Genomic DNA, 11,616 nt, shown 5'->3' with positions numbered 1-11,616 from the left:
AACAGCCTTGTCCCCTGGATTAGACATCAGTTTTCTGAAATCAACCTACTATCAACATTATGGAAATGTTTGCACTTTACGCTGAACTGTACGAGGCCGAGAGCCGTTTCAAGAAAGCGTGTGAGCAGGTTGTCTTGTTGAATGACAAGCTTGAAGGACTGCAGCATCGATATGACAAGGCCCGTCAAGAAAACCACCGTTCATTCCGTTACAACCTCCGTCTCCGAATGGCCAGTGTGGAAGGCGTTCGCAATGCATACTACGAGTATGCTTGTGAAAAGGCCGAGAAAATAGCTGAGCTCAGATATTACGTCGCTGTCGACACCGAAGCCGCCTCTGAAGACTACGAGAGCGACACCACCATGGAACACTAAATGCTCCATCACCTGACATCTCCTTTCTCTTCAGTATCAAGACCAAAAGCTCTTGTCAGAGCTACACAAATATCACAAAAGAATGCTATGAACATGAACTGCTTCATTCCAAACGTCCCGTTCAACATCAAAGCTCTCAGCTCTCACCACCTTCCCACAGAAGCATTTTGCAAGCACAAACACAGTCTATTCTCATCTGCATTCTTTCAAAACAAACACAGATCTTTTCAAATACACAAGTAACTTATATTCATTGGGGACGTTTATTCATTCCCAAAGTAACTCACTTCTAACAATCCATGTACACACATAAATATCTTTATTGGAGTAAACAATTTAAACCACACGTTTCATCACGTCCTATAGAAATAAGTAACACACCAATACTTAATCGGTGATATTGACCACGAATAAAGCTGACAATGCTCTAGAGTTGCAACGAGTTTCAAAATTATGAATAGACGTTTAGAGTTTCAAAGAGCGCCAAAGTGTAATGCTTCTTCAAGTAAAACACAACTACTGCCTGAAAAGGCATTTAGAAAGGTCGACGCTATTGAATAGATCTGGCAGTGATATTACGTAGACGGAGAGGGCGGTTTCTTTTGAACTCTGGCTTCGGTCTTTGCAGCTTATGAAAATAGGGAAAGTCATGTTTGTTTGGCTGTTAGAGGGTTTATCTGTCTGTAAGAAATTATTTGTAGAAATGTAGCTGTGCAGAAAGAACACCGACGCGGTTTCCTTAGCATTATTAGCCGTTCGAATTGAAAATAGAAGCCCTATTCTCTTCAGACTGTATCCAATGGTATGCATCTATTAGTGGGTTTTGGGAGGTATAGTCTTTGTACCTTGACCAAACTGTTGGATTTAGTTACAATGTAGATTAATCCGAAAGGACAACAATGTTCCTTGTCGCATAGGAATGGAAGTGTGTTTCTTGTAAAAACAGAAGATGACTCTACGTTGTACTATCTCACTTTCCAGATTGATGGTAGACACTGAGAACGTAGTGTCTGCTTATCCATCAGCACAACAATAGCTTTGAACAAACAACAACCGACTCAATCAGTACCACTCAGAAGATCTACTACGCACAGTACAGTCTAAACACGCACAACTGTTCTTAAATACAGCAATTCTGACAGCTCAGCTGGCATGAGTTATCATGGCTTGTCAAAACATTTAATCGACATGCAAATTGAAGCAGCTTGTGACACGGATTTGCAGATGGGCGTGTCATCACAAGCATATAAAACAGCCTTGTCCCCTGGATTAGACATCAGTTTTCTGAAATCAACCTACTATCAACATTATGGAAATGTTTGCACTTTACGCTGAACTGTACGAGGCCGAGAGCCGTTTCAAGAAAGCGTGTGAGCAGGTTGTCTTGTTGAATGACAAGCTTGAAGGACTGCAGCATCGATATGACAAGGCCCGTCAAGAAAACCACCGTTCATTCCGTTACAACCTCCGTCTCCGAATGGCCAGTGTGGAAGGCGTTCGCAATGCATACTACGAGTATGCTTGTGAAAAGGCCGAGAAAATAGCTGAGCTCAGATATTACGTCGCTGTCGACACCGAAGCCGCCTCTGAAGACTACGAGAGCGACATCACCATGGAACACTAAATGCTCCATCACCTGACATCTCCTTTCTCTTCAGTATCAAGACCAAAAGCTCTTGTCAGAGCTACACAAATATCACAAAAGAATGCTATGAACATGAACTGCTTCATTCCAAACGTCCCGTTCAACATCAAAGCTCTCAGCTCTCACCACCTTCCCACAGAAGCATTTTGCAAGCACAAACACAGTCTATTCTCATCTGCATTCTTTCAAAACAAACACAGATCTTTTCAAATACACAAGTAACTTATATTCATTGGGGACGTTTATTCATTCCCAAAGTAACTCACTTCTAACAATCCATGTACACACATAAATATCTTTATTGGAGTAAACAATTTAAACCACACGTTTCATCACGTCCTATAGAAATAAGTAACACACCAATACTTAATCGGTAATATTGACCACGAATAAAGCTGACAATGCTCTAGAGTTGCAACGACTTTCAAAATTATGAATAGACGTTTAGAGTTTCAAAGAGCGCCAAAGTGTAATGCTTCTTCAAGTAAAACACAACTACTGCCTGGAAAGGCATTTAGAAATGTCGACGCTATTGAATAGATCTGGCAGTGATATTACGTAGAAGGAGAGGGCGGTTTCTTTTGAACTCTGGCTTCGGTCTTTGCAGCTTATGAAAATAGGGAAAGTCATGTTTGTTTGGCTGTTAGAGGGTTTATCTGTCTGTAAGAAATTATTTGTAGAAATGTAGCTGTGCAGAAAGAACACAGACGCGATTTCCTTAGCATTATTAGCCGTTCGAATTGAAAATAGAAGCCCTATTCTCTTCAGACTGTATCCAATGGTATGCATCTATCAGTGGATTTTGGAGGTATAGTCTTTGTACCTTGACCAAACTGTTGGATTTAGTTACAATGTAGATTAATCCGAAAGGACAACAATGTTCCTTGTCGCATAGGAATGGAAGTGTGTTTCTTGTAAAAACAGAAGATGACTCTACGTTGTACTATCTCACTTTCCAGATTGATGGTAGACACTGAGAACGTAGTGTCTGCTTATCCATCAGCACAACAATAGCTTTGAACAAACAACAACCGACTCAATCAGTACCACTCAGAAGATCTACTACGCACAGTACAGTCTAAACACGCACAACTGTTCTTAAATACAGCAATTCTGACAGCTCAGCTGGCATGAGTTATCATGGCTTGTCAAAACATTTAATCGACATGCAAATTGAAGCAGCTTGTGACACGGATTTGCAGATGGGCCTGTCATCACAAGCCTATAAAACAGCCTTGTCCCCTGGATTAGACATCAGTTTTCTGAAATCAACCTACTATCAACATTATGGAAAAGTTTGCACTTTACGCTGAACTGTACGAGGCCGAGAGCCGTTTCAAGAAAGCGTGTGAGCAGGTTGTCTTGTTGAATGACAAGCTTGAAGGACTGCAGCATCGATATGACAAGGCCCGTCAAGAAAACCACCGTTCATTCCGTTACAACCTCCGTCTCCGAATGGCCAGTGTGGAAGGCGTTCGCAATGCATACTACGAGTATGCTTGTGAAAAGGCCGAGAAAATAGCTGAGCTCAGATATTACGTCGCTGTCGACACCGAAGCCGCCTCTGAAGACTACGAGAGCGACATCACCATGGAACACTAAATGCTCCATCACCTGACATCTCCTTTCTCTTCAGTATCAAGACCAAAAGCTCTTGTCAGAGCTACACAAATATCACAAAAGAATGCTATGAACATGAACTGCTTCATTCCAAACGTCCCGTTCAACATCAAAGCTCTCAGCTCTCACCACCTTCCCACAGAAGCATTTTGCAAGCACAAACACAGTCTATTCTCATCTGCATTCTTTCAAAACAAACACAGATCTTTTCAAATACACAAGTAACTTATATTCATTGGGGACGTTTATTCATTCCCAAAGTAACTCACTTCTAACAATCCATGTACACACATAAATATCTTTATTGGAGTAAACAATTTAAACCACACGTTTCATCACGTCCTATAGAAATAAGTAACACACCAATACTTAATCGATGATATTGACCACGAATAAAGCTGACAATGCTCTAGAGTTGCAACGACTTTCAAAATTATGAATAGACGTTTAGAGTTTCAAAGAGCGCCAAAGTGTAATGCTTCTTCAAGTAAAACACAACTACTGCCTGGAAAGGCATTTAGAAATGTCAACGCTATTGAATAGATCTGGCAGTGATATTACGTAGACGGAGAGGGCGGTTTCTTTTGAACTCTGGCTTCGGTCTTTGCAGCTTATGAAAATAGGGAAAGTCATGTTTGTTTGGCTGTTAGAGGGTTTATCTGTCTGTAAGAAATTATTTGTAGAAATGTAGCTGTGCAGAAAGAACACCGACGCGATTTCCTTAGCATTATTAGCCGTTCGAATTGAAAATAGAAGCCCTATTCTCTTCAGACTGTATCCAATGGTATGCATCTATCAGTGGATTTTGGAGGTATAGTCTTTGTACCTTGACCAAACTGTTGGATTTAGTTACAATGTAGATTAATCCGAAAGGACAACAATGTTCCTTGTCGCATAGGAATGGAAGTGTGTTTCTTGTAAAAACAGAAGATGACTCTACGTTGTACTATCTCACTTTCCAGATTGATGGTAGACACTGAGAACGTAGTGTCTGCTTATCCATCAGCACAACAATAGCTTTGAACAAACAACAACCGACTCAATCAGTACCACTCAGAAGATCTACTACGCACAATACAGTCTAAACACGCACAACTGTTCTTAAATACAGCAATTCTGACAGCTCAGCTGGCATGAGTTATCATGGCTTGTCAAAACATTTAATCGACATGCAAATTGAAGCAGCTTGTGACACGGATTTGCAGATGGGCGTGTCATCACAAGCGTATAAAACAGCCTTGTCCCCTGGATTAGACATCAGTTTTCCGAAATCAACCTACTATCAACATTATGGAAAAGTTTGCCCTTTACGCTGAACTGTACGAGGCCGAGAGCCGTTTCAAGAAAGCGTGTGAGCAGGTGGTCTTGTTGAATGACAAGCTTGAAGGACTGCAGCATCGATATGACAAGGCCCGTCAAGAAAACCACCGTTCATTCCGTTACAACCTCCGTCTCCGAATGGCCAGTGTGGAAGGCGTTCGCAATGCATACTGCGAGTATGCTTGTGAAAAGGCCGAGAAAATAGCTGAGCTCAGATATTACGTCGCTGTCGACACCGAAGCCGCCTCTGAAGACTACGAAATCGACACCACCATGGAACACTAAATGCTCCATCACCTGACATCTCCTTTCTCTTCAGTATCAAGACCAAAAGCTCTTGTCAGAGCTACACAAATATCACAAAAGAATGCTATGAACATGAACTGCTTCATTCCAAACGTCCCGTTCAACATCAAAGCTCTCAGCTCTCACCACCTTCCCACAGAAGCATTTTGCAAGCACAAACACAGTCTATTCTCATCTGCATTCTTTCAAAACAAACACAGATCTTTTCAAATACACAAGTAACTTATATTCATTGGGGACGTTTATTCATTCCCAAAGTAACTCACTTCTAACAATCCATGTACACACATAAATATCTTTATTGGAGTAAACAATTTAAACCACACGTTTCATCACGTCCTATAGAAATAAGTAACACACCAATACTTAATCGGTAATATTGACCACGAATAAAGCTGACAATGCTCTAGAGTTGCAACGACTTTCAAAATTATGAATAGACGTTTAGAGTTTCAAAGAGCGCCAAAGTGTAATGCTTCTTCAAGTAAAGCACAACTACTGCCTGAAAAGGCATTTGGAGATGTCGACGCTATTGAATAGATCTGGCAGTAATATTACGTAGACGGAGAGGGCGGTTTCTTTTGAACTCTGGCTTCGGTCTTTGCAGCTTATGAAAATAGGGAAAGTCATGTTTGTTTGGCTGTTAGAGGGTTTATCTGTCTGTAAGAAATTATTTATAGAAATGTAACTCTGCAGAAAGAACACCGACGCGTTTTCCTTAGCATTATTAGCCGTTCGAATTGAAAATAGAAGCCCTATTCTCTTCAGACTGTATCCAATGGTATGCATCTATTAGTGGGTTTTGGAGGTATAGTCTTTGTACCTTGACCAAACTGTTGGATTTAGTTACAATGTACATTAATCCGAAAGGACAACAATGTTCCTTGTCGCAGAGGAATGGAAGTGTGTTTCTTGTAAAATCAGAAGATGGATCTACGTTGTACTATCTCACTTTCCAGATTGATGGTAGACACTGAGAACGTAGTGTCTGCTTATCCATTAGCACAACAATAGCTTTGAACAAACAACAACCGACTCAATCAGTACCACTCAGAAGATCTACTACGCACAATACAGTCTAAACACGCACAACTGTTCTTAAATACAGCAATTCTGACAGCTCAGCTGGCATGAGTTATCATGGCTTGTCAAAACATTTAATCGACATGCAAATTGAAGCAGCTTGTGACACGGATTTGCAGATGGGCGTGTCATCACAAGCATATAAAACAGCCTTGTCCCCTGGATTAGACATCAGTTTTCTGAAATCAACCTACTATCAACATTATGGAAAAGTTTGCCCTTTACGCTGAACTGTACGAGGCCGAGAGCCGTTTCAAGAAAGCGTGTGAGCAGGTGGTCTTGTTGAATGACAAGCTTGAAGGACTGCAGCATCGATATGACAAGGCCCGTCAAGAAAACCACCGTTCATTCCGTTACAACCTCCGTCTCCGAATGGCCAGTGTGGAAGGCGTTCGCAATGCATACTACGAGTATGCTTGTGAAAAGGCCGAGAAAATAGCTGAGCTCAGATATTACGTCGCTGTCGACACCGAAGCCGCCTCTGAAGACTACGAGATCGACATCACCATGGAACACTAAATGCTCCATCACCTGACATCTCCTTTCTCTTCAGTATCAAGACCAAAAGCTCTTGTCAGAGCTACACACATATCACAAAAGAATGCTATGAACATGAACTGCTTCATTCCAAACGTCCCGTTCAACATCAAAGCTCTCAGCTCTCACCACCTTCCCACAGAAGCATTTTGCAAGCACAAACACAGTCTATTCTCATCTGCATTCTTTCAAAACAAACACAGATCTTTTCAAATACACAAGTAACTTATATTCATTGGGGACGTTTATTCATTCCCAAAGTAACTCACTTCTAACAATCCATGTACACACATAAATATCTTTATTGGAGTAAACAATTTAAACCACACGTTTCATCACGTCCTATAGAAATAAGTAACACACCAATACTTAATCGGTAATATTGACCACGAATAAAGCTGACAATGCTCTAGAGTTGCAACGAGTTTCAAAATTATGAATAGACGTTTAGAGTTTCAAAGAGCCCCAATGTGTAATGCTTCTTCAAGTAAAGCACAACTACTGCCTGAAAAGGCATTTGGAGAAGTCGACGCTATTGAATAGATCTGGCAGTAATATTACGTAGACGGAGAGGGCGGTTTCTTTTGAACTCTGGCTTCGGTCTTTGCAGCTTATGAAAATAGGGAAAGTCGTGTTTGTTTTGCTGTTAGAGGGTTTATCTGTCTGTAAGAAATTATTTGTAGAAATGTAACTGTGCAGAAAGAACACCGACGCGATTTCCTTAGCATTATTAGCCGTTCGAATTGAAAATAGAAGCCCTATTCTCTTCAGACTGTATCCAATGGTATGCATCTATCAGTGGATTTTGGAGGTATAGTCTTTGTACCTTGACCAAACTGTTGGATTTAGTTACAATGTAGATTAATCCGAAAGGACAACAATGTTCCTTGTCGCATAGGAATGGAAGTGTGTTTCTTGTAAAAACAGAAGATGACTCTACGTTGTACTATCTCACTTTCCAGATTGATGGTAGACACTGAGAACGTAGTGTCTGCTTATCCATCAGCACAACAATAGCTTTGAACAAACAACAACCGACTCAATCAGTACCACTCAGAAGATCTACTACGCACAGTACAGTCTAAACACGCACAACTGTTCTTAAATACAGCAATTCTGACAGCTCAGCTGGCATGAGTTATCATGGCTTGTCAAAACATTTAATCGACATGCAAATTGAAGCAGCTTGTGACACGGATTTGCAGATGGGCCTGTCATCACAAGCGTATAAAACAGCCTTGTCCCCTGGATTAGACATCAGTTTTCTGAAATCAACCTACTATCAACATTATGGAAAAGTTTGCCCTTTACGCTGAACTGTACGAGGCCGAGAGCCGTTTCAAGAAAGCGTGTGAGCAGGTTGTCTTGTTGAATGACAAACTTGAAGGACTGCAGCATCGATATGACAAGGCCCGTCAAGAAAACCACCGTTCATTCCGTTACAACCTCCGTCTCCGAATGGCCAGTGTGGAAGGCGTTCGCAATGCATACTACGAGTATGCTTGTGAAAAGGCCGAGAAAATAGCTGAGCTCAGATATTACGTCGCTGTCGACACCGAAGCCGCCTCTGAAGACTACGAGAGCGACATCACCATGGAACACTAAATGCTCCATCACCTGACATCTCCTTTCTCTTCAGTATCAAGACCAAAAGCTCTTGTCAGAGCTACACAAATATCACAAAAGAATGCTATGAACATGAACTGCTTCATTCCAAACGTCCCGTTCAACATCAAAGCTCTCAGCTCTCACCACCTTCCCACAGAAGCATTTTGCAAGCACAAACACAGTCTATTCTCATCTGCATTCTTTCAAAACAAACACAGATCTTTTCAAATACACAAGTAACTTATATTCATTGGGGACGTTTATTCATTCCCAAAGTAACTCACTTCTAACAATCCATGTACACACATAAATATCTTTATTGGAGTAAACAATTTAAACCACACGTTTCATCACGTCCTATAGAAATAAGTAACACACCAATACTTAATCGGTGATATTGACCACGAATAAAGCTGACAATGCTCTAGAGTTGCAACGAGTTTCAAAATTATGAATAGACGTTTAGAGTTTCAAAGAGCGCCAAAGTGTAATGCTTCTTCAAGTAAAACACAACTACTGCCTGAAAAGGCATTTAGAAAGGTCGACGCTATTGAATAGATCTGGCAGTGATATTACGTAGACGGAGAGGGCGGTTTCTTTTGAACTCTGGCTTCGGTCTTTGCAGCTTATGAAAATAGGGAAAGTCATGTTTGTTTGGCTGTTAGAGGGTTTATCTGTCTGTAAGAAATTATTTGTAGAAATGTAGCTGTGCAGAAAGAACACCGACGCGGTTTCCTTAGCATTATTAGCCGTTCGAATTGAAAATAGAAGCCCTATTCTCTTCAGACTGTATCCAATGGTATGCATCTATTAGTGGGTTTTGGGAGGTATAGTCTTTGTACCTTGACCAAACTGTTGGATTTAGTTACAATGTAGATTAATCCGAAAGGACAACAATGTTCCTTGTCGCATAGGAATGGAAGTGTGTTTCTTGTAAAAACAGAAGATGACTCTACGTTGTACTATCTCACTTTCCAGATTGATGGTAGACACTGAGAACGTAGTGTCTGCTTATCCATCAGCACAACAATAGCTTTGAACAAACAACAACCGACTCAATCAGTACCACTCAGAAGATCTACTACGCACAGTACAGTCTAAACACGCACAACTGTTCTTAAATACAGCAATTCTGACAGCTCAGCTGGCATGAGTTATCATGGCTTGTCAAAATATTTAATCGACATGCAAATTGAAGCAGCTTGTGACACGGATTTGCAGATGGGCCTGTCATCACAAGCATATAAAACAGCCTTGTCCCCTGGATTAGACATCAGTTTTCTGAAATCAACCTACTATCAACATTATGGAAAAGTTTGCCCTTTACGCTGAACTGTACGAGGCCGAGAGCCGTTTCAAGAAAGCGTGTGAGCAGGTTGTCTTGTTGAATGACAAGCTTGAAGGACTGCAGCATCGATATGACAAGGCCCGTCAAGAAAACCACCGTTCATTCCGTTACAACCTCCGTCTCCGAATGGCCAGTGTGGAAGGCGTTCGCAATGCATACTACGAGTATGCTTGTGAAAAGGCCGAGAAAATAGCTGAGCTCAGATATTACGTCGCTGTCGACACCGAAGCCGCCTCTGAAGACTACGAGAGCGACACCACCATGGAACACTAAATGCTCCATCACCTGACATCTCCTTTCTCTTCAGTATCAAGACCAAAAGCTCTTGTCAGAGCTACACAAATATCACAAAAGAATGCTATGAACATGAACTGCTTCATTCCAAACGTCCCGTTCAACATCAAAGCTCTCAGCTCTCACCACCTTCCCACAGAAGCATTTTGCAAGCACAAACACAGTCTATTCTCATCTGCATTCTTTCAAAACAAACACAGATCTTTTCAAATACACAAGTAACTTATATTCATTGGGGACGTTTATTCATTCCCAAAGTAACTCACTTCTAACAATCCATGTACACACATAAATATCTTTATTGGAGTAAACAATTTAAACCACACGTTTCATCACGTCCTATAGAAATAAGTAACACACCAATACTTAATCGGTGATATTGACCACGAATAAAGCTGACAATGCTCTAGAGTTGCAACGAGTTTCAAAATTATGAATAGACGTTTAGAGTTTCAAAGAGCACCAAAGTGTAATGCTTCTTCAAGTAAAACACAACTACTGCCTGAAAAGGCATTTAGAAAGGTCGACGCTATTGAATAGATCTGGCAGTGATATTACGTAGACGGAGAGGGCGGTTTCTTTTGAACTCTGGCTTCGGTCTTTGCAGCTTATGAAAATAGGGAAAGTCATGTTTGTTTGGCTGTTAGAGGGTTTATCTGTCTGTAAGAAATTATTTGTAGAAATGTAGCTGTGCAGACAGAACACCGACGCGGTTTCCTTAGCATTATTAGCCGTTCGAATTGAAAATAGAAGCCCTATTCTCTTCAGACTGTATCCAATGGTATGCATCTATTAGTGGGTTTTGGGAGGTATAGTCTTTGTACCTTGACCAAACTGTTGGATTTAGTTACAATGTAGATTAATCCGAAAGGACAACAATGTTCCTTGTCGCATAGGAATGGAAGTGTGTTTCTTGTAAAAACAGAAGATGACTCTACGTTGTACTATCTCACTTTCCAGATTGATGGTAGACACTGAGAACGTAGTGTCTGCTTATCCATCAGCACAACAATAGCTTTGAACAAACAACAACCGACTCAATCAGTACCACTCAGAAGATCTACTACGCACAGTACAGTCTAAACACGCACAACTGTTCTTAAATACAGCAATTCTGACAGCTCATCTGGCATGAGTTATCATGGCTTGTCAAAACATTTAATCGACATGCAAATTGAAGCAGCTTGTGACACGGATTTGCAGATGGGCCTGTCATCACAAGCGTATAAAACAGCCTTGTCCCCTGGATTAGACATCAGTTTTCTGAAATCAACCTACTATCAACATTATGGAAAAGTTTGCCCTTTACGCTGAACTGTACGAGGCCGAGAGCCGTTTCAAGAAAGCGTGTGAGCAGGTTGTCTTGTTGAATGACAAGCTTGAAGGACTGCAGCATCGATATGACAAGGCCCGTCAAGAAAACCACCGTTCATTCCGTTACAACCTCCGTCTCCGAATGGCCAGTGTGGAAGGCGTTCGCA

The sequence above is a fragment of the Haliotis cracherodii genome, unplaced genomic scaffold (assembly GCF_022045235.1).
Source record: "Haliotis cracherodii isolate W230 unplaced genomic scaffold, xgHalCrac1.p SCAF_12, whole genome shotgun sequence".
Classification (NCBI taxonomy): domain Eukaryota; kingdom Metazoa; phylum Mollusca; class Gastropoda; order Lepetellida; family Haliotidae; genus Haliotis; species Haliotis cracherodii.
Note: the sequence above shows the minus strand (reverse complement) of the source record.